Source organism: Anser brachyrhynchus, assembly GCF_964034855.1.
Source record: "Anser brachyrhynchus genome assembly, chromosome: 2".
In the NCBI taxonomy this organism is placed as follows: domain Eukaryota; kingdom Metazoa; phylum Chordata; class Aves; order Anseriformes; family Anatidae; genus Anser; species Anser brachyrhynchus.
In genome coordinates this window covers 24,897,540-24,921,772 of record NC_137695.1, presented here as the reverse complement: position 1 = coordinate 24,921,772, position 24,233 = coordinate 24,897,540, and the positions used below count along the sequence as shown (strand labels likewise).

Genomic DNA, 24,233 nt, shown 5'->3' with positions numbered 1-24,233 from the left:
CCTCATGAAGTTCAACGAGGGGAAGTAGGAGGTCCTGAACCTGAGGAAGGATAACATTATTAATTGGTATACACTGGAGGCTAGCCATCTGGAAAACATCTTTGCAGAAATGGACCTAGAAGTTGTGGTGGGTGACAAGTTGAACATAAGCCAACAATGTGCTCTTGCAGTAAAAAAGGCCAAGAGTGGCCTGGGCTGCATTAGGAACAGCACTGCCAGAAGGTCAATGGAGGTGATCCTTCCCTCTACTCAGCGTTGGTGTGACACATCTGAAATGCTAGGCCCAGTTCTGGGCTACCCATTACAAGGGAGACATGGACATATTAGTGTGAGTCCAGTGGAGGGCCAAAAAGATGATTCAGGAAGGGACTGCCACATCTGTCAGGCAAGGAGAGGCTGATAAAGCTGTGACTGTTCATCCTGGAGAAAAGAAGTCTCGGGGATTTTAACAATGTGTATGAATGCCTGATGGGTCGAATAAAGTAGACAAAGACCAAATTTTCTCAGTAGTCCCCAGTGACAGGAAAAGAGGCAATGAACACAAATTGAAATATGGGAAATTATATTTGAGCATAAGTAAAAACTTTTTTATTGTGAGGTTGACCAAACACTGGAATAGGTTTCCCAGAGAGGCTGTACAGTCTCCAGTCTTGAACATATCCAAAACCCACCTGGATACAGTTCTGTGCAATCCACTCTAGCTGGCCCTTGTTTGAGCAGACAGGTTGACAGAATCACAGAAAGGCTGAGGTTGGAAGGGACCTCTGGAGATCGTCTAGTCCAGCACCAAACTGGTTCAACCAGATAATCTCCAGAGAGCCCTTCCAGTATCAATGATTTTCTGATTGTGTGATTGTGTTTACTTTACTTTTTTTTTCTTTCAGATTTTGTGATGAATTGTTTAATATTATTTTGCTAACGTAATACTAATTGATTTGTCTCTAAACTTATCTGGTGCTCAGTGAAACGTCAGGTTAATCTAACAGACCACAAGTCTACACAAATCCAGCTTTCCATGAATGTTTGAATACAAGTTTGGATATTGGGGTGTCTCACATTAATGTGTCAACTAAAAGTCAGTATGAATTTTGGCACCACCAGATGGCAAGCGAAATGTAGTGGGCTGTCCCTAGCTGACATTTCCAGTGCCTCTCCAACAGACAATGGTAAAGCAAACTTCAGTTATAGCCAAATGCTCTGTCCTCATAATATGCAAAATGTTTGTCTCCTGTACATCTTAAGGAAGAAATAGGCTGGGTGGACAACATACAAAGTAGAAAAAATCCCCTTCTATTTCCTACTACTTTTTCTTAAGGATCCAAGAGGTCACAGTCATATTGTTCTGAAAGCCTAGGTGTTGCAGGCAGGAGGAACATGGAACTATAAAGCTTCTACGAGAAGCATCTGCTGCTGCTACAAGAAGACAGTATCAGGGAGGTAGTGCAGTTTGACATGGGGATATTGGAAATTTGCCGTAGTCCAGGTCTGCAGAAGCCAGGAAAAAATCAGAGAAGCTCTAGTCCAAGAGAGTTTAAAGAGCGATAGTTAATGGTCTTCTTACCTAGTTATCCATCATACACTGTGCACATTTTTGCAAGAAGGACTTCCAATACAGCCTCATTTTACACCTGAAGCTTGGGAAACATGTCAGCTTTCACTAATAAATATCTATGTTGATGCATATATAATGCTTTAAAATAATTAATGTATTTAAATGAAGTGTCACAATTCTGAAGATGCTGTATAAAATCTCTTCAGCTGTCTCACACAGTTTTCTTTTAAGGACAGAAAGCAAACACGTTTATGTTGCCTTGGGGAACAGTTTGCTTAATGGTGATGTCACAAAGTTCATACAGCAGGTATCTAGGATTCACCTACCAGTAAATGACAGCTTGCTGACAAGTCTGTCTTCATTTGCATACATAAAGTCAGGAAAAAAATTAAGTAGTAGAATCTTTAAGATATGTTCTGTTTGAAAACGGTCTTAGATGTTGTAGCAATGTAGTTATGTGAAAAAAAGAGCTTGATAATAGAATTCAAAAAAATGTTGTTATCCTTTTTAGCATAGCTGATTTCCTTGGAAGGTCAGATAATGAAATCTAGCTCTCTTCAATTGCTGGATAACCTTGAAACCACATTTAAGGTATGAGGGATGCATGCTAACATCAGCTAATCTCTCTGATTGTAATTCTACACAACAAGTTATTTTAGTCTTAAGTTATGAGCCTTTTCCTTCTCCAGAAGACAGATTTAAAGTTATTTAATTCTACAGGGAGTAGGAGAATAATGCAATATATGACTTATTTACTTATCTACATTAAAATGTTCCAGTACATAAAATCATGTGATATGTATAATCTGTATCTTCACCTCTGCACTTTGAGATACAGGGATAGATTAAGATCTTATTGTGGTTTTATTTTGGATATAAAATTCCATTCATTTCAGGAGAGTTACTCCAGGCTTACCTCCAGAGTGAAAACAGATGCAAGTTCAAACAATAAAAAAGATATGGATTTATTGATAATATTTGTGATGTTAATGGTTTGGCTGCATAGAACTGCTTGTTTGAGAACTCCTCTTAGAGGAATAACAACTAGTTGTAGGATTTGTATGTGTAAACACATATCCTACCATAAATAAACATATTTTTTTTCTGAAAGATATGCAGAAAATCCTTATCATTACAGTAGACACATATAGAAAGTGTTCCAACAGTAGTGAATAGAGCAGAAAAAAAAAAAAAAGAAAGAAAGAAAAAGAGGTCACATGGCTCAATTCATGGACTTCACTGTAGCATCAAGATTCTTGCCCTGGAACATCTGGAAACAAAATAAGTGGAGAAAGGAGTAAGGTTAAAATCAGAGTGTTTAGACAAGTGACAATAGCCTTGCTTATATGCAGATGCGAAGGTAAGGTTTGAGCTACCAAAAAATCTAAATGACAAACAAAATTGTTCACTTTATTCTAATCCTGAGTGCCAAGAACTGCTGAAATGAAAAAACAGGCTGATACAATACAGGACACAGTGTGAAACAATTATTAAACATGTGGACCTGATGCATGTGCCCTTAAATAGTGCTACAAATTGAAGAGATGTGCAAAATAACTAGCAAAGAACCGTAATTTCACAAAGAATGTGTTTTGTTTTTTTTTTTTTTGGACATATAAAATTTCTACTTGTAAACTCACAGGTTTTATCATTTTGCAGGGAATAATAATTCATTCTGCCTGTGTTGTTTTCTGAATAAGTCCACAGCTTTCCTCTCAGCAAAATTACTTTTTATGAAATGAAACTTTTGCATCTTTTATGGCATTGCATTGCTTTATTCACCTGTTGGTGAACTCTATCATATCAGAGGAGTGATGGAGGGCACAGACAGTTACTGAAAAAAATATGTCTTATATTGAGTGAACTCCAACCTAGGAATCATTCTTCTCCTTCTTTAATATTTATATTGCAGTAGTGCTCAAAGACTTTGTTGTTGTATGTGAGATACAAACATAGTGATACAAATGGACTCTTCTCAAAGTGCTTCCAATCAAAGAATCAAAAAAAAAAAAAAGAAAAAAAAAGAAAGAGAGAGAGAAAGAAATAATCGGGGAGACTTCAAAAAAAATATTTTCTTATAGAAGGACAATAGCTTGCAGAGCTTCTAAGAAGGCTGCTTCTTCACTCTCAGTTCTGACTTCTTTCTGACTTCATATTTTAATGGGTCTCTGTGACAGATGGAGGAGTCTTCAGCATCCTAAGCAAGGGTAAAACTACAAGAGATCAGAGAATTAATACTAATCTGCAAAGAACTGGGGCCATGTAGAACATAATTTGGATTCCTCCTTTTGCAATTATTACTCCAAGTTAACTGTCAATTTTGTAGGCAACAAATCTAGTTGATCAGCACATGGAATGCTTCCCACATGGAAAAAGATTTTTTCAGATTAGACAACAAGCAGATAGGATCATGGCACACCATAAGCCCAGGGAAAAAAGTCCTGAGTGATTACCAAATAATTTACAGCTAGTTTTGCATGGCTGTCGGGGAGAAAAATGACTGGAGAGAGGGGGAAGAAGCAAACCAAATATCTGCTGACATATAAATGTGAGAACTAAAGAGCAAAAGAAGTTAGGTTAACCTTCAAATAGCTGTGCCAGGTAAAATCAAATCTGCACAGCTGCATTCATTTTTGTAAGTAGTGAAATTGGGAGAGGATGTTTTTAAGGTAAACTACTACATTTTGAGAAGGGAGGACTAGATGGAGTGAGAAAGTGGCTATTTTCAGTGATGGTCTCGGTCTGGGGTTTATAGAGAGCTTTGAAATTATTTGTAAAAGGTGACTGTGAAAACCAAGGTCATAAATATTCTAGAGCAATCCACATGTGTTAATTTTCACTGGGGTTTCCACTTCTCCGAGTAAATTAGTAAGGGGTCCACAAATCAAAAAGGTTGAAAACCACTGGGCTGTGGGCTAACCTCGGTCTTTGGACGTACACCCAGTTCTCACTGCAGGCCCTGGGAATGGCTCTCGTGTCTGAAGAATTGGCCCTATTCATCCAACAGTCATTAAGAAAGAAAAGTTGTCTCTGGCCAAATACTGAGCAGGCACAGGTATATATCAGATAATGGACAGCCCAGAATGCACAGAGGCTGTAATTCAACCATGGAGTCCCTGCGAGTTCATGTGCTTTAACTGCACAGCACTTTGAATTCAGCCTTGTGTTTGCACTATGGCCATCTGGTGCTATTTAAAATATATACTTTTCAACTTTGACCTTTTAATCTTTCTAGTTTGAAAACATACACCAGTTCAAAGGTTACCTCTCTTAACCTTGAGCAATTCCCTTTCAGGAACAGCACTGAAGGATTATTAATATCATCACTTTTACTGGTGTTAATGAAGGGGTAATTCTCTATTGTGGTTTGTACACACATTTCAAAATAAACCATAACACAATTGTTATACATTTAAAACCACATTTTCCACAAGTGCCCTGATTTTTAGGTGCCTCAGTTTTGGAAGGTTCAAAATGAATGGCTTTCTCAGGGGTCTAATTATCAAATGGGCTGAGAACTTGTAACCTCTCCACTGGCCCCCAGACACCAGAACCTGAGACACCCAGAGTGGAACTAATGTTTTAACTGTTCAGCCATACATGGCCATGCAGATGCACACAAATCACTGTGCTGCAGAACAAACATACAAGGACTATGTTCCGTCTGTGACAATGGAGAAGGGCAAAGTCACCCAAAAGGTGCTTTCTGCCCTTAAGCCACACAAAATTTCAGTTCTTTTCCTTCCCACAGCTGGCAGTGAGAGCAGGACTCCCTGTAAGTCAGGGAAGCTACCACAAGGGATGTAAAAATCTTTATCTGTCCAGTATCGAGAGAGACCATAGGTAAGGGCGGTGCTGTGATATCCATTTTTTTTTCAATGCCCAAGAAGTAGCCTTAACAACCAGTTTCATCTGTCCTTTTGAGATGACTAATTGTGTTGAAATCTCATCCAGATAGTTTAATGCCACATGAAGCTTTGACTCAGACAGGCTGAGGAATTTGTAATAGGAATCCCTCTCTCTGGGCCTTTTCTTCTTTAGGGGATTTAAAATTTTATTTAAAAAACAATGCAAATTTATAATATTACTTGAAAGGAAACTATTTCCTGAACCACCTAAGAAAAGAGCAGCTTCAAGGGAGAGGTAACAGACTCTGTAGGATCCATTTGAAAGAGCTGAGACCTATCCCTCCTGTATTATCCTTAGATTTATGTTTGGTTTTCCACAACTGCAGTACCTGTTACTGATTATTTTAACAGGGTTCCAGATCCCCTGGGACTGAGGGTGAAGTGTGAAAAGCACACCTCTCATTTGTCCCCAGTTTTGAGCCTAGGGTTTGAGTTTTTCTATCACGTTAGATTAATTTTTATTTCTACCGGATTTGATTCACAAACCCATAGTCATTTCAACATCAACGTAAAAAATGATATGGAATAATCTGGGGTGGGGGCTGTAGTTTTAACATTGCATAGCAGATTTTAAATATCACACAGAGAATTTGAGAGGAACTGATTCTCTCTCCCTTACATTTAAAAAAAATATTGGAACTTCTAAAAAGGATTTACACATATTGCTTCAGGCTGCTAGCCACTCGCCTACAGGTGGGTGGTGTTTGTTTAATAGTTGAAATACTTTTTGACTTGACTTTCTGTTTTCCTTGTTTCCCAGGTGATTGGTTCTGGTGTTTTTAGAACTGTCTACTGCATCCTGAACATTTTCCATGCATCACTGACTGGGAACATTTTAAGCTGGCGTCAAAGATAGAGTCTGTGGGGAAGTCTGCACACAAATAATACTTCTTCATTGTTCTTGCTCAGCAGTGTTCATGTCTTTTGCAAGCTGCTTCACCCATTGAAGCAGAAGAATATACTAAATATAATCAATCGGATCTTTTTTTCCTAAGCAATCCATATTTTCATCTTCAGAGCCAATGTACCATTGGATGACAGAAAGAGAAAGTGCTCAACTCCATTAGCACCAGCCATCCAGTGGAGCCCGACTTGGCAGGCGTGTGATAACAGCCATGTAAGGAAGCATAGGAGAGGCCACACAGGAAGATTATATAAATGAGAACCACAATTGTAGACGAATAATGAAATACAATGAAATGGGCTAGAGGATACTGGCTGTCCTTTGGCATAAGGAAACAATCTAATTTCTGTAAGCATTTATTCATGAAAAATGCCTTGACATCAGCATATATAGACTACAATTTGCAAGAGTGGCATAAAAACATAGCTCCGAATCCTGAAGTAGTCTCCTAATCAGAGACACTTATGAAACAAAAGTCACCTTTGAAAGTGCATTATTAGCTCCCCTTAGAGTCAAACCTTAAGCATCCCATTTCATTGTATTTAGCTTTGAAGGAGGGGAAGGGTTTGAGCTTGGAGGTTTGGTGAGAGTCATTAAAATTGTGAAGGATGTATACATGGTACAGGCCAGAAGAGAAACAATGAGATAAGTCTCTGAAGAGGTGCTGGAAGGAGCATTTGTCAGGACTTTGTGAGCTACCTGGACCTATATCCACTCTGTCACACTGGAGATGGAGGTATCACAGCTACTGTGGGCACTACCCCAACTTTTCATACATGTTCTGTTATGAGGTATTTGCCAGCAGCCCCAGGCATGGCCCCAGGCTACAAAGATCTCCACAAGACAAGGAGCAAAATGGTGATTGCTGTCAATGACTTTCTCCCTCTGCTTTTGGTCTGCTTAAAAAATGGTGGGAGAGGAAAGGAGAAAGTAAAGTAACAGGATAAAACACTGAGAAGTACCCAGGTATAGGGATTTGACCTAGGAAAGCAGTCATTTAGAAGTGGTTTAAAAGAAGGAATTTACTGATGAAGAAAAGGCAAGGGAAGAGACTAAGAGTCCAGATGGATCATGTTGTTCAAGGTAAATCCCTCTAAGAAGTAGCTCCTTAGGGAAACAGTTAATTGCCACATTCAGAAGGCTTTGGCTCTCTCTTGGAGCTCTTGTAGCTGCTACTTCTTGGGCCACAAAACGGGAAATTTCACTTACTGGCCATGTAGAAACTCTGAGGTGTACAAAACAAGAAATTTGCACAGCAATCTGGTTTTGCGGAGGAAAAGAATGTAAGTCTCCACAAAAAGCTAATTGTGGATGATTTTACGGGCAAGGAAAAAGATTGCAAAAATTTGCCTGAAACTTCTAGGCCTTCAAGTAAAGGCCAGGGAATTTCAGCAATGTTACAGCTGGATCCTAGAGGGGCACCTAAGATGAAGCCAAGAGAAGTGGAGAAAATGATCTCTATTCCAGTAAATGTACATACAAATCTAATGTAGGCTCCATACATTTGGAAAACAGCTTCTCCATGGATGAAAGGGAGGTTCTGTATTGAGTATATCCTGTAGGTCCTCTATCTCTTTCTTTTTTTTTTTTTTTTTTCTGAAAAAGTCTCTACCACCTGTATTTGGACACTTCGGAAACAAGATACTTCTATTTGTCCTCACATTTGAATTCTGAGTTGGAAATACTGTTTACCAAGTTACCACTTGCCTGGGCAAAGAGTTTCTTTGCTAGCTCTTTACTCCTGGGACACACAGAACTCTGAGGAAAAAGAATAACTTGCAACACATAATTTATTTGGCAAAGTTAGCCTTTTGCTATTTTTTCCGTGAGCGCAGCAGCAGCATGGTTTCTTCAATGTACTCATTATTCAAATATATTCTCTGAATAAACAGCTGAACACTCTGTACTGTCAGATTTTGCCATGACATGTTGACTGGTGATGCATCTCTCTGAGGGCTTGGCTGATCACTCTGAGATTGAGAACATTTAGGCAGAGAAAATATCCCGCTGTGGTTTGTAATTTTCCTCTGAGCCCCTCTCCCTCCATTCTGAAAGGCTGATCGGTGGGACTGTAAGGGCTAAACTTGGATGTGGGTGATGGGAAGGGGAATCAAAGAAAAGCCTACTATTCTGCAGGTCTATATTGTAAGATAGGACAAGCAGCCTCATATCAAGGATGTTACTCTCTATTTCATTATTCAGTAGGAATTTCTGGAGATATCTGAAGCGGAGTGAGGAAAAGCAGCAGAGTCTATTTCAGAGCCTGACTGACTTGCTGGGGAGGGGTTGTGTTGTCTACCAAGACAAGACTTCCTCGTCTGCTTCTCAAGCGAAGCCACTGTGGCACTGGTCCAGTGCGGGGAGAATCTGCCGACGATCTCTTTGAGCAGTGTGGGCAGAGCTGGGAGGGCCGGGATGTGTGGGAGGAGTTGGCAGGGTGCGAGGGAATGAGGTGTCCCCATCTGCACAAGGCACAGGAAGCAGGTCAGTGGGGGAGAGGAACCCAGCTGAGGCTGGTTCTTTGTGATAGAAAAGGGTGGAAGAATGCAAATATTTCCTTACCTAGCACCTACGCTTTGCAAGCACGGGAGGCTGTGCATCATGCTGTTGTGTCAGAAGCATGCTGGCAGCCTCAGTGTCTATCACGTCTCTACTCAGTCACTTTGATTCAAACCTTGGACAAAGCAAAAACATCAAATACATGTGGGACGTTCCACAGTTTGAAGATGTCGCCCCTCTGAAACATCCAAAGCAAAATCAACAGTAAGGTAGATGTTTGAACATAAACTTATTTAAACTGGCAGTTCTTTAATTTCACCATTCTGAAGGGAAATACATATTCTCCATCATAACTTGAATTTAGAAAAAAATTGCAGATAGTTTCTCTTTGCACAGAATTACAGAATTATTTTTTTTTTCTTTTTATGAGCTTTATAATAGATGCATCAATTCCCTTGCTAGCTAGTCTGCCTATAATCAAAGGCAGAACATTTCCCTGGTGAAAGTGAAAGATGCTACCAGAACTCAAATCCAACTTGGCACATTGGTTGTTATCACCTCAAATCATCAGATGATGGTTATCAGTGTTCACACTGGGTCTGGATCTGAAAAGCACCAAGTAGTCGCAACCTACATGGGCTTCCCACAGGGTAGTTACAGCTTTTCAGTCACTTCTATAACTGGGTCCCATCACAACAGGAAATCTTGGAAGAGTTGGTTATATCAGTGCCTGTTTCCATTCTTCAAGTGAAACTCCTGTGTAATATAAACAGCTCTCTCTATCAACCACAAAGATTGTGGAGGGTGAAGATTAAAAAAAAGAAAAAAAAAAAAAGCAACAGCTCATCCAGAGACATCTTGATTGCAGATGTTACTAAATGATTCTCTGGTGCTGGAAATGCTCATCCTGGCTACATGTTGATCATAGAATACATTCCGTTCTCATGGTTTTCTGACACAAAGAATGGAAGAAATGCCTCAGAATGTAACAAGGGAGAAAAATACTTCTGTATGTGGTGATAGCTCTCCCTATCTTTTAGTCTCGGAGTCAGATTCCTGCCTGAAGGGGCCTGCATGAGGGACGGTGAAAGTAATTATCCTGTCAGTTTAAATATGATTTTTTTTTACATGTGTGTTTCTCGTGATGTCAGTTGATTAACCTGTCAGTCATCTTTGCATGGCATGTGGCCACATGATGTCATGTGCTGAGCTACATGGTTTGTTGTGCTAATCTAACATAAAATTACGAAAGGCTCCAGTTTAAGCCTAATTTCCTTATCTGTGTTTTGCATTTTTCTTTTGTTTCAATCTTACATGTTACTTCTTCTCTTGTCTCCATACCTCCTTACCCAACATTTTTCATTTCTCCCTGACTCAGTTTTTCCTTTAATTTGCTATCTTAGTTCATCTCACCTTTTCTCTCCCACACCCCACTTTTGTTCAACTCTTCTCACACCCCTCTGTCCCATCTCTTCATTGTTTCCACACTGGAGCAGAGAAATCCATGACCACAGAGACCATTTTCCTGTTGTCTCTTTTACTGCACCTTGCTCCTCTCAGTCTTCCCATAATGCAGCTGAGCCAGTCTGAAAAAAGAAGAAAAAGAAACTGAAAATCAGAGGTCTTCACCTTAACTGCCCTGGTTATCTCAGAAATACAGGGAAATCTAGAAGGTGTTATGGATTAGTTGTAAACCCTCTCTGTACTGGTGAGTTTTATTTTTTTCTCAGTGGTATCAGAATTTCATCTTAAAGGACTTCACTTGAACATCACCAAATGGTAGTAAAGGCAGCTTTATTTGTAACCTCAAACTTCTCCATGGCCTGGTATTAGAGCACTGATTCTAAAACAGGCATCATCAACATTTTTTTGGGGAAAGGATATGTTAGCTAGAGCCCAGCTGCATGAGAGAAGGATTAAGGATGAAGGCCTAATATGAGAAAGGTTGAAAATCACTAGGAAAGCCACCATATTCCTCTAACTGAAGTCAAAGTATGCATCATATATTTTTTTGTTAACCTGGGATGCAGGGAGTGTAAAAATAAAAAAAGTGTATTATATCACCCACTTCTGCTTTGAAGGCCATGCCAAGCACAGGGTGGCCATTTGAGAGACTTGGACAGAGGCGTTCCCATGTAAAAAATTCAGAAATCAGCACAAGTTTACATTAGCAAGCCAGGGAGGAGATAGGGAGAATTGATTTCTCACACAGACTAAATCTGTTCTTCACATTTCACATGGGCAATGTGCTTTCCCATCCAGGTGGAGGACATTTCTGCATGAATTCTGCTCTCAGTGGCCAGGAGTGGAGACATAAAAGAAACCGTTCAGTGTCTCTGTTTGCAGAGATAAGTGAAAGAGTCATTGGCAATAACTCTGTAGTAATAGCAGCAGTACGAACTGGGCATGATTTGAATCTCTTGATAGTGATACCGGGATGCCAGAATATTTATCAAGCCATTAGGAGAGGCTGTGCCTAGCTGATAAGATGCCTACAACTGATGAAGTCCACCTGAAGACTCTGATGGTGTTGGGGCAGATTTGCAGCCAACAACAGTGGATAGCAGGCAGTGCTGCCCTTAAGAGCATCATGTGCCGTTCGTCAGCAAAATTATACAATCTCCTGCCAGGGGCAAGCTTGAGGAGTCTTTAATAAACAGAGTTAGGAAACATCCTGATGTATATGTTCCTCATGACTGGGGAGCCAGGAACAGCCTGCCCTGCTGAGAAACGGTTTCAGTGTTGGTGGCAGAGGGAAGGGAGCTGGGAGAGGTCGGGAGAAAATTGGTTCCAAGAGTGATTAATCCAGGGCCTCATTTTACGTCCTCCCTATATCAAACTGTGCCAAACTTGTGATGGTTCTGTCCTTGGAAGATGAAATTGCCCAATTTATATCATTTACTGTCTCTTAGTGTCATCAAATCAAAAGAACGTTCTGTCATTTTGACTGGAACTAGATTAGGAACAGATTTTTTGCTATAATCATCTGTAAGCAACATGAATGAGGAAAAATTTCTCTCTGCTTTTCTGATGTTTAATCAGCACATGTACTATATCATGGATAAGATCAGGTGCTAGTACTTGAGTTTAAGTTGAGAAGTGTTTTTCTTTGAGTGTCTTTTGTTAGTCAAGCCTTTAATAATTGTAGAAAGATTTTATTGCATCCTTCACCTCAGCTGCCCAGGTAAAGCACTGAAGTTAATGCTGGCACTTGTTTTTCCTTCTTGTTTTGTTGTGGGACCCCCTTTCTGTTGCTGATGGGAGCCCTCTGGATCATGGGAACTGTGGTCTGACCATCAGGTTGTGCAAGTTCAAAATACCTTTTCTGTATTTCTATATCTCTCTGTGTGTATACATATAGGCAGAGAGCTCAAGACAAATAGATAAGTTTTCCCTTAAATAAGTCTTATAGATTATAAACATAAAGGGCTTGTAAATGAAAAAACTTTATGCTGTTTACTTCCAGTAAACACAAAACAGTAGATAGAGGGGAGGAATGGAAAACCAGTTTTTTTCCTGTTCACAATGAATTAAGTGTATAAATCCTTAACAATGAATAAACACTATTGACAGACAAAAGTAAATACCTCTTAAATTTTTCTGGCTTTTAAAACAAAGACTATCTATAGCAAAACTGTGCTTTCAAATGTGTTTTGAATTTGACAGTGTCTTTTTGACATTTATAAAGTACAGTGATGACTATGTAATTAAAGTTCTTTGCTTGTTTTTCAATATTGCATTCTTAGCCTTCCAAATTTCCTTTAAGCTAGAGAGGGACTGAACAAAGGAGGAAGGCTTGCCAGCAAGTGGCCCGTTCCCATGCACGCCGTGCTGCACACCAGCACCGAGCTCCCCTTTGAACCCCACGCTGAGCCAGCCCATCTGCATGCGCTGAGGAGCATCCATTCTCGGCGTACTTGGGTTTTGTTTCAATTACCACAAAAGGGCTAAGTGAAGAATAGCATGCTTTTCTAAATTTGTTTGCCTTCCCTTCTGTCTAAATATGAAGTATAGGAAATTTCATGGCAAAGAGAGATGTTTTCTTGGGAGCTCACATATCTGGTGTGACTGCAGATAAAATACTGAACAGCATGTATAACCCTGGAACATTAGCACTGAATCCACAGGTAATGAATTTTGCTGTAGGCTGTTTTTCAATTGTTGTTTTCACTCCTCGCTCTCAGAGTGTGCTTTTCAGCAGTAAGTATCCTGTTCAGGATTACAGCACCAACACTCCAGCCTGGGAGGGTTGGAGCAGGCTTAGCTGTGTCGGTAACATAAGCCCTCGAGCCAACAAACTCTGTCACAAGCACACAAAAAAGGCACACAGCACCAAGGCTGTCTAGACTCTCTCACTGTTTCCAGCTTAGAAAATCCTCATTTGGCCAGGACCATTGGTAGAGGTATGTATTTACCTCAAATTACTCATAAAATACAAATTATTATTATAAAGTCAAACAACGCATTTAAAAACCAAACAAACATAGGACAAATTACACAAATGGGCTGTAGGTCAGGGACAGCAACTGGGCTCTCCCCCTTTTCTTTCCACGTGGCTCCAGCTTCATCCTCACTCCTCTATTCTCTTATATACCTTTCTAGTGAAAGAATGAAGTGAAGGTGATGGCAGATATAGCTGTTACATAGCTGTCAAATTGCCTGGTGGTAGCAGGCAAAGGCAGTTCATGGCATGTCCAGAGACACAACTTGAACAACTGGAATTTTGCTAGTATGTAAGTTTTCACATGAGATATCCCAGTCTTTCTGTGAATTAATTCTTCCCAGTGAGTTACTAAATTCATATAGAAAATCGTCAGCAGGTGATGGGATTGAATACAGGCCTCCAGAGGCCTAGTCCAGTAGCCTCTGGCTACACTTTTTTGAAGGTGCCAGAGGCTGGATATCTAAAATGAATGCATTCAAAACTATTTAGATCTTCTGAGATTACAAGGCAGTGTAACTATTTCAAGCAGAAGGCTAATCCATGACTGGATGCCGAATGGCTGTGCCAGGAAAAGGCATGCAAGAATGCTAAAGGGCTTTAGGAAAAACAGCAGAAGGTTTTCCTGAGGGACCTGTATGAGCTGCAGAAGAGTGTGAGGTATGGCAGAAGAGCACACAAATGTGGCTCAGCCTGATCAGCAGCAGACAGAAGCCACTTGTGAACTGAAGCATGAGATCTCCGCGTCACGTGAATGTCACTTCGGTCCTGTCTCAGAAGGAAAGTGGAGCATGGGTCCTGTACACGCTCTCTGTTGTACGCAGTTGGTTTACCCTCAGCAAATATTGTTCTAACATAGCCTGCTGTCAGATTTGTATCTGTTGAACAGACACAAAACACTGATCTCAGTGGGAGGCAGGTACCTACTCTGCATAAGCACTTTTGCAAATCCCAAAAGGCATTTCTCCATCTTCAGGCACTTCAGCATCTTTGAAAATCTTGCCCTTTGTGCCTAGCTTTACCTCTCTACAAAACAGAGAGAAATCTGCCTCCCTAGGAAGTGAAGCAGAGTTAAATTTATTCATATTTGCTTTAAGCTGTGGAACCATAGAGAAGATGTATGGCACAAAGGTGCACTTCTTGTTCAGCATATTACACGATGAAGCACCTGTGTGTTCAGTTATTGTCCGTGCTGTCATTGCCCTCATTTTTAAAGTTGTATCCATGAATCAGGAGAAGACAAGGTGCCATGTTAATGAATGATAGATATAGAAAGATCACAGTACAGAAGCCACACTGTTTTGTGATGGCCTGGCTGTTCTTTTATGAAAGTAATAGAATCTGCTTCAGGTGTCCTCCTGTGCATGAATGCCTTGCAGGAAAGAGGAAGAAAATTACTACAAGTGCTCATTATGGTAACTGTAAGATGTTTGGTGAGATGAAGTCAGCAAAGATGGCTACATGTCTGGATCTTCAATTCTGGTGTCTAAAAGAGCTCCTCAAAAGGAGTCCCATGCTCTGTGCTCTGAGGTCCTTCTGCAGTGAGCTCTACAGCAACTTCACTGGGGCTTCCAGGTTGCAGAGGTCCTCTGGCCCTCTTTCCAGTGTTTGCTCCACTATATTTTGCCTTAACTGTAAACTTTACAGGGTTTCTGAATCTGGTCCAGCACTCTTGATAACCTGAATAAAAGCAGAGTTAGCATTTGTGCCCTGAAAAATCCTTTTGCCCTAGTTTCTCGGTGGACTGCCTGCAGCGGAAATTATCATCTGACTTGCTTGCCCCTACTACCAGATACGTGAGCTCATGCAGGCTGCCCTATTACTGCTAGTCTCACCTTGAGATTTTTGTCTCCTGTTCTTTTGCTGGGGCAGCAGCAGTGGAGCTATCCTGTCCTTCCTAGGACAATCTATCCTCAGCCTGGCTTTGATCCCTGGTTGATCCCTCCTTGTCAGGTAATGAATGGCCTGTCCTCTGTAGCTCAAAGTCCACTTTTCCCAGGGGGAAATTAAGAGGATAAGTTCTCCTGCTTTCTTCTTCCTCTTGGTTGCTTATCTGTACAGACAATATACCCTGCTCTATGAATGTGATTTTTTAATATTTTATTTATATTTCTATATATTTATAAAAAATTATTTAAATTATATATTATATATTATATTATATATTATTTATATGTTATATATTTATTATATATTATATTTATTTATATTTATAAAAATTATTTTATATTTATATATTTTTTATATTATCGTTTACTTTGTCCATTTAGGATTTGGGGTATATTTTGGTTTATTTAGTTGGGGAACTTCTTGGCCTTTCCAAGTGAAAAATGCCATAGAAAGCCATACCATTACTCTACCCTTTTCCTAAGCATAAGAACAACATGTCTTAGCTTTCAATAGCTGAGAGGCAAACAGGAGACGATTAAGTGACATGATTTGAAGCCAGGACTCTTTGTTTTAGTGCCTGGCCAGACCAGGCATTCTGGTGCTCTGCTTGTAACTTTTCCATTTACTGCTATGAAGACAGAAATATGATCAAAGAAAATAAAAAAGGAGGATCTGCAGAAAAGTTGTTTAAGCTTTACTGAAACATTCTACGTTAGCAGTGCCAAAGGCTGAGAACTCTCTCAGTGTGTTAAAGCCTTTTAATAATTTAATTTGAGATCACATTATAATCCCCTTGTCCAGAATCCTTATAATTTATACATGGTTTAATGCTTGGAATAAAGTTAGAGTTTTTTTTTTTTTTTTTTTTTACTCTTATGCCACAGTCAAGGATAATCATTTTAAACGCTGAAATGTGTTAAATGCTTTAATTGCACTAGTTTAAGTGTTTTATTTTGAGTTAAAGTCACTCAAAACTTTAATATGACAGATAAGATACAGAGTAATAATTCTGACTGTGGCTCAGAACAGGAAACAAATCCTGACTTTGATCTGAGTAATAGCGCTTCTCTTCCGGACCGACAAGGTTGCATTAGTGTCGTACTCAGCCTGTGGTTGAGGCTTAGCCCTGGGAGCACCCAAAGAGCAGCTGGCTCCTGAGCGCTAGTGAGCCCTGGGCTCAGCCCCACGTCCTGTCCATGCAGATGGGAGAGGACTCGCACAGCTTAAGTGGGAGGTAAGCTTGGGATGTCACTCTCCCCTGCCTCCGAGATTTCGAGATTTCGCAAGGGGAAGGAAGTAGCTGCAGATGTCTAAAACGAGCCTGTCCCCAGCTGGCCCATCCCTATGTCCCTCATCGCCACTGGCATCCTGGAGAAGATAGGAACTGCCTGCCCCCACGCTCTTAATCTGTTTCAAGGCAGTCACAGCAATTATCTTAGACCAGTTCTGGCATAGAAAATGTGTTTCCTCTCAGTATACACAGATTTTTGAAGCTGAAGCATTTTATGCATTTGGTAGAGTGGTTAAACAAGCAAAGCAACAGCCATAAGACAACAGAAAGCTCTGAGGAAAGAAGGGGCAGCTGGTGCACACATTTGAGGGACAAGCGTGGGGTTACAGTAAGCCACAGTGCCTCCCAAGGAAGAGGGTACATTTGCATGGCTTCCAGCCCTGCTGGAGAACAGTAGGGTGGGCTCAGCATGTACTCCCGCAGCTAATTGGGGTATAAAATGTTCATGCTAGCAGGAAAACTTTGAATGAGCCTGGGGTCGGAAATTTATTCACATTTCTGTGCTGCTGAACCCTTGTGCTAGTTTACCTTAGGCCTGCTGATAACCTTTGGGGATACAGCCAAACTATTCAGTGGTGGATTTCTACCAGTATGAAGGGCAAGCTGCCACATCAGTCCCACTCTAAGGCACCTTGGGTGTCTTAGTTTTAGGTGCCCAAACATATATGTCCAGCACAGTGTAAATATACTATGGTGTCCTGCCTCACTGCAGAAGGCCATGGATTTCCCATATACCTATCATCCTACATGGGTGCTTTCATTACCAGAAATCAGCTGAAATGGCACTGTTCACCTATGTTTAGGCACTTGAATATCTCCCCTAATGCCACGTTGTCCTTGCAGCTATTCAAACTTCTAACAGAAAGAAGGAAAATCTGTTCAGTTCTCCAAGCTCATTTCAGTAGGTCACTTCCACCTATTTTATAAAACCACAGTGAGCTGGTGGTCTCACAGTTTGTACAGATTTTCCTAATTTTTTTAATGTTTAGATTGGGAAGAAGTCGTACTTCAAAATTTTGTGCCTAAAGTTAATCTAGCATTATTGGGTTTCAGAGTTAACTTGCATTTGAAAGATCCTAACTTCTACACCTCATAGGCCACCATCTCCACTGTGCCAAATATTTTGAAGGAGTGTTGGTCTTGGCAGCATGTTTGGAAAGTTACAGGAATCCAGTGAAGCCAGATCATGGAGGAAATTTGTAGAGTTGTGTGATTTTCACATAAGATGTGCTACCAGAAGCTCTCTTTTCACTCTGAGCTCTTTTGGTGATATGGAGGGATGCACTTGGTCAATGTGGTTTCAGAATCTGAAGGTTGTATGGCTCTGATCAAAAACCTACCTGTGTAAATACTATACATCTTTTTAAAAGCAACCTCAGTGCACAACACTGTGGCTCCAACAGTCTGGGCTCTCCACTGACCCTCTGAATCTCAGTCCTCTCTGGCTCCAAGTCCAAGAAAATTCCTCTTTTTGACCACTCTGCTGCTCTTCTGCTCAAGCTAGTTAATGACCAGCTTGGGTAAACAATTCTGTCACTTGTTTTGTTTCAGTCCTCCTCAGTTCCTGTTCTGGGTATTTTATACCACCCAACTAATTCTGTTGCTTAACTTCAGCCTTCCCATCTCCTCTGTGTATTCATTACACCAGGTGTCACACATGGCACCCATTCAGCTGTCTCAGATTAGAAAAAAATTGTAACAAGCCACCCTTATTTGATTTAAACACTAAATGACTTGAAGTCTATACAGGTTTTGGACAAGAGGATTTTAATGTGATAACAAATTGTAAGGCCCAGCCACAGGACATCTTTGTCCCTTTGGAAAAAGCTGCTTAGCTGCTGACAAGCCTGCAACACTCAGAAATAACGCAAGACATTTATTGCCAGGTGGTAACATTGGAGGCAAAAATTCTTAAAAAGTATTAGGGCCTATCCTGTGATGAACTCAGATTCTGAGTGTCCAACTTGATTTTCCTCCAAACACTTTGATTTTCCAAAAAGTAGTGGACATCTAATTCCTGAAAATCAGAATCATTCCACTTATGGAATTCAAGACCAAATATCCAGATAATATATTATTTTGAATGAATGCATATAAACCCTCAAGTATCAGTCCATTAAGCCAGAATTACCAGAGGTCATGAATAAATTTTGTCAGTGAACAGGTTTAAATTTCAGTGACTGTTTAAGGAAAAATTGTATTTTTGCCTTGCTTTAATTGCCACATGCTACAGTTTCAGAGGAAAGACTGACTGGCTAAGCAGTCAGCAAAAAAAATGATACCATTAGCACATGATATATGGTGCTATTATCTGTGCCACGGATTCTCCTCCATATTGCTCCAACTTACCCAGATCTCACAACAAACTCCAATCTGTCTGTCTGCAGCCTGGCTGTTATTCCTGCTAAGATCAATACCTCCTGGTTGGTTGTAGATATTTAATTGTCCCCAGATGTGTAATGTACAGACTGGAGCCTTACTGTACGTATAACACTAAGGATAAAGGGTCCGTGACCAAACCTTTCTCTGAGCAAAAGTCACTTAACACATTTTTGCATTACAAAATATCCCACAGTGAGATCTCACTGGAACCAGATGTTCGTAGCAGAAAGCATATGGCAAGAGGATGTAGATCCATTTTTCTTAAATCCTCTTGAAAAGTCATTGTATCATAGCCCAAATTCTGCTCAAATTCATGCTTATAATCCCCAAAGCCTTTCCCAGTTTAAAAAAAAAAAAAAAAAGTACATCTATGCTTTCATTGCTTGTGAATCATTTCCACATCCATTGATTTCCAATGGTTTGCAAAGAAAGCAGCTGAGAAGAGAATTTGACCCACAGTGTACAAGGTGTGCATGAAGCTTGAATGAATGGAACATGTGTGAAGAATTACTGAATGAGTGCTTGTGCTGGAGAAACAGAGACAATAGCCAAAAAAAGTCAGCTTTTGCGTGTTCCATAAATATTTAATCTCAACCTGAAAAGATAGAAGTTTCCAAACAATATGTATGCTCTTTATCATATCATGTCATCTCATATTATACACTGCCTGTTGGTGCAAGACAGCTGCCTAATCTGTTTATGTAGTTGGGTTTAATCAGGTGAGTTTGTTCTTATTGCATGGATTAAGGTGTCTGACAACAGCCCTCTTTTAAAATTGAAAGTCTCTGCCAATACAGACAAGAGCAGGGCCTTAAAAAACACTGTAATCCAATGCCTCAGGCTAATGAGGGCAGAACCAGCACTTCAGTTGTTCGTTTAACCCCCTCAAGCCCACAGATACTTCATCTGCCAAAGGGATTAATTGCTATGTCCTGTCCCTACGAGCTATGCCAAGGAAAAGGCTAGTTGCATGGTCAGATACATGGCCTTCATGGCAGAGGTGAGAAGAGCATTGTGAAAAGTGCGTGGCAGGTAGGATCCAGGACGGGAGAGGTGCTGCTCCCTCTCCTATCAGGTGGGCACAAGAAGTGTGAGGCTGACTGGTGTCTTCCTTGGTGGCACACGGCCAAACCTGCAGTGCCCAGTGCAGGTCCCCTTTGCCTGGAAGGCTGGTGCTGCTGCCAGCGCTGCTCCTAAGCAGGGCAGGGGAGTACAAGGGTCTCCTAGCATCTGAGAAAGTATATGAAGAGTCACGCTTCAGATCTTTCTGTATGAGATGGGCTTTATTTGCCATCCCTAGGCGCTATCCAAGCTACCCAGGTTCAACCCAAGCTACTCTAAGTAGAGATGTTACCATGTATTGACCATACGTGGTCTTGCCAGTGGTAGGAAAATTGCCTAACATATTTCTACAATAATCTTCCCCGTTCTTTGTTCGCTTTGCTCTTCACCTGCCATCTTTCAGGCAACTGCATTTTAAAAAAGTCATTAGGTGATGGAAATGCTTTCAATAGTATTTGTGATAGGTAGGAAATGGTAAACTGGACAGGTCTTGGCATTTTATAATCTCTGAATATATCAATCATTTACAAAGCATATATGATATGGCAGCCTATGCTCAGAAAAAGGAAATGTGGCTTTTGTCTGTAGGCTATAAATAAACAGACTATATTTTTAGTTTTGACCTGTCTCTTCTACTTAAAGAGATATATGTTGTCTTGCTGAATTTCCACATTCATACAGAACCAGTACATGCCATATGTAGATATAATAACAGGATACTTTGAAATACTTGAAGAGCTGGTCCAGTATCACTGAAGAAATTCTGTAACATCAAGAGGACAATTAACATTTTTAAACTGATAAATATTTGACTGATAGGCATTACATAGATTTGATTTTTGACACATTAGTAAAGCATCATTCTCAAATACTCAAAGCAGCCACATTTTGTTTGCAAGGCAGAGCCATTTTTCATTCCATGTTTTTGTAAAGCCGTAAACCCTTGAAAGAGATTATATAATATTGATATATAATCTTTTATGCAATAGGACTTTCTCTGTGATGATCTAAAAGCAGTTCTCATCCATTGATAACTGAATTCTCACCACACCCTTTGTTAGGGATTTTTTTTACTGTTTTGGATGACTGAAACACAGGTTGTATCTGTACTAGGAATGCTGGTATAGGAGTTCCTGTACATTATGGGAATGAAATACACTTAGTATAGACATAGTTGGACAAGCAGAACTGCTTTGTACTGGCATTATAAAATCCTTTTACCCTTCAAATGAAACAAGCTGTACTAGTAAAAGCACAATTTTCCTAACGTGACTGCAAACCTAAATTCTTCTGGACAGGTCTTCTTTATCTAAATGAAAATCCTGTCTGAGCAGATTTTTAGGATTTTCTACCTTTGTCTGGACTTTATGGGTGGATGCCTCGCAGCCCTCGGGCGCAGCTGGTTGCGGGAGCAGCTCTGGTCGCGCTGCTGCAGTCAGACACACCATTCAGGACACACCAGCGTGAGCAGCAAGCACCGGGTCGGACTGTGCTGGGTGTGCTGTGCATCACCAGTACTGCTGCGGGGAATCTGTGCACAACCACCAGTGCCTTGGGGTTTGTTGTGTGTGTGAGGTACCACTGCTCCACACCAGCACCACAACATTGCTGCCCAGATGTTCCTGGCAGCACCAAAACTGCTGTGCATATATTTCCATCCGGGAAATCCTGGGTAGAAAGAGGATGGTTTTGTGTTTGGTGGTCTAACCTGAGCCTTGGGATGCTGTATCTGTGTCAGTCAAAGATCGCTTTCCATGCTGGACCAATACAGCTAGCTGCTGCCAAGGCACTGCTAAAGGAGAGCAAAGTGTCTTGCCTATGCTGCCCATGCAAATCAGTTGCAAAAACAGAAGTTTATCCCATTAAAAGCCAGGCCATGCAATCAAAGGCAATTCCCATTGAGTTCCCTCAGCAATAATAATTTACCTTCTTTTCACCAGGGCAGCTTTGCTGCTACATAGAGTTTCTGGGATAGCAGTGTGTTTCTGTGTAGCATGCAGTACACACATTGGGTCTGAGGTTTTTAGGGTGAGGAGGACTCAAGGTGTGTATACACACACACATACGTATGTATAAAATGGAGGCCATACTCACATACTTGCTGGTACTTCCCATATTGGTGGACAGATATCACTCATGAACAGGTCTGTGATGTCCATTCAGCTTGCTTAGTAGTATCTGCCTTGAAAGGTACAGATGGCACTGGTAGCTTTAGAAATGCCTAGAAAATACAGAAAATATTCTGAATTTTTAGACATAAAGAGAGGAGATTAATGCTACCATAAATGGATTTTCTGTAGTCATCTGGAACTTTTCTAGGCAACATCTTATTTTACTTTTTCCTTTCCTTTCCTTTCCTTTCCTTTTTCCTTTCCTTTCCTTTCCTTTCCTTTCCTTTCCTTTCCTTTCCTTTCCTTTCCTTTCCTTTCCTTTCCTTTCCTTTCCTTTCCTTTCCTTTCCTTTCCTTTCCTTTCCTTTCCTTTCCTTTCCTTTCCTTTCCTTTCCTTTCCTTTCCTTTCCTTTCCTTTCCTTTCCTTTCCTTTCCTTTCCTTTCCTTTCCTTTCCTTTCCTTTCCTTTCCTTTCCTTTCCTTTCCTTTCCTTTCCTTTCCTTTCCTTTCCTTTCCTTTCCTTTCCTTTCCTTTCCCTTTCCCTTTCCCTTTCCCTTTCCCTTTCCCTTTCCCTTTCCCTTTCCCTTTCCCTTTCCCTTTCCCTTTCCCTTTCCCTTTCCCTTTCCCTTTCCCTTTCCCTTTCCCTTTCCCTTTCCCTTTCCCTTTCCCTTTCCCTTTCCCTTTCCCTTTCCCTTTCCCTTTCCCTTTCCCTTTCCCTTTCCCTTTCCCTTTCCCTTTCCCTTTCCCTTTCCCTTTAGTTCTGTAGCAATTCTTTTACAAATCAAACATATTAATTAGAGTCAGAAACTTCTTTCATTCTAAAAGTTTATAATTCCATGAGGTTGAGGGAAGTGAAGCAGAAAGCAGGCCCTTAAATGGGGAACAAGGAACAATTGCTTTTAATGTGGAAAAATGAGCCTCTTTTTTACCTTTGGGTAATCCAGACTGTTACACATTTGTTTTAAATGCTAGTGAAAGAGCAGAAATTAATCACATAAAAACTAGTACAACATCTACAGACTTCAAGACAAGGAGCCAAATGTTATGCAACCTGTTTAACTGAGCTTCATATGGAATTAAATCACTGTAACCATGGAAAAAAAAAAAAAAAGAAAACACAATGAGGAACAGGTTTATCACATTGTTTTTACAGTTACCAGTTTGATGTAGAAATATGTAAAATCAATGAGACCTTTCAGGACACGCTGCGTATGAAGCACTCACTATCTGTTAAGTGTTGTCTTTCCTCCCACCTACGAAAGCACACCAGCTCAGCAAACCCTGTCCTCCTGAAACGTGGTCTTGGGTGCTTTACACTGAATGGCGAGTGCTCCTGCCAAAAGGATTTAACCAGCAGGATGAGCACATTCCTTTGGTTGGGATTCACTATCCCCGTAACCCCCTGTCTGAAGACTGTGTTGCTTAAAAAAAAAATCCTCTCTAGCCAAAAAGAGAGAAGGAATGAGCTCCCAAATCAAGCACTGGCACATTCCTCCGAACCTTGAAACAAACCTTCCCAAAATGTCGGTCCAAAACATATTATTCTCAAGATGAATTTACTAATGCACTTGTCACTGATTTGGAATAAGTTTTCTAAGAGGGGATGAGTGTTTCTGCGTTATGTCTCAGAAGCAGCATTGCTGACGTGTGTTGCAGGGGCAGCTGTAGCATCATTCCATATACTGGCAAAGGTCTTAAGAAAATGCTTTCAAATACAGATGCATAAAGTTACTTGCTTGTATTTGATGGCCCATGCTTGAAAACAGGACCTTTAATTTCTGCATACTGCATTTTACTCAGCTACACATAGCTCCGCCGGGAAGCTTAATTAATGCATGCGAAGGCCTTTGTGGTCCTTCAAGAATGATACGGCAGAAACACAGGATTTTATCACCTCTAATTCTCATTGTCCCTGGAGGATAATCAGCACAGAATTTCAAGTGATAATGGCTGAACACATCTTGTGGTAGATACATGCTAGATGTGCATCCTTCATTTCTGTCAGTGAAGATGTGGCATAAAAAAAAAGTGTGTGTGGGGGGCTAACCTGTGTTTCTCTCTATCTTCTGACAGGCTTTGCTCCTCCGGCAGACCCTGAAAAGCAACAGTTCCCATGGCATGGGAAGCTGACAAAGTGAGATACCGAAAGAGAGGGATGCAGCTGAGAGAAATGCTCCATGCAAATAAATACATAT

At 40.6% G+C, this 24,233-nt stretch overlaps 2 long non-coding RNA genes across 3 annotated transcripts in view; one reads left to right on the top strand and one right to left on the bottom strand.

Moving 5' to 3' along the window:
• The window catches only part of LOC308190816, a 39,978-nt gene extending 31,687 nt beyond the window's left edge, over positions 1 to 8,291 (top strand). The window contains exon 3 of one of the 2 annotated variants that reach the window (XR_013947500.1): positions 6,221 to 8,291. This is a non-coding gene — a long non-coding RNA (uncharacterized lncRNA). The remainder of the gene's footprint in view (positions 1 to 6,220) is intronic. The other variant, XR_013947501.1, reaches the window with a different exon arrangement.
• A 2,027-nt stretch (positions 8,292 to 10,318) lies between these two features.
• LOC308190821 lies at positions 10,319 to 23,413 on the bottom strand. Its single transcript, XR_013947506.1, has 3 exons — positions 23,231 to 23,413; positions 22,024 to 22,150; positions 10,319 to 10,449 (listed from the first exon to the last, which is right to left on the bottom strand). It is a non-coding gene; the product is annotated as an uncharacterized lncRNA (long non-coding RNA).
• Between the last annotated feature and the right edge of the window lie 820 nt (positions 23,414 to 24,233).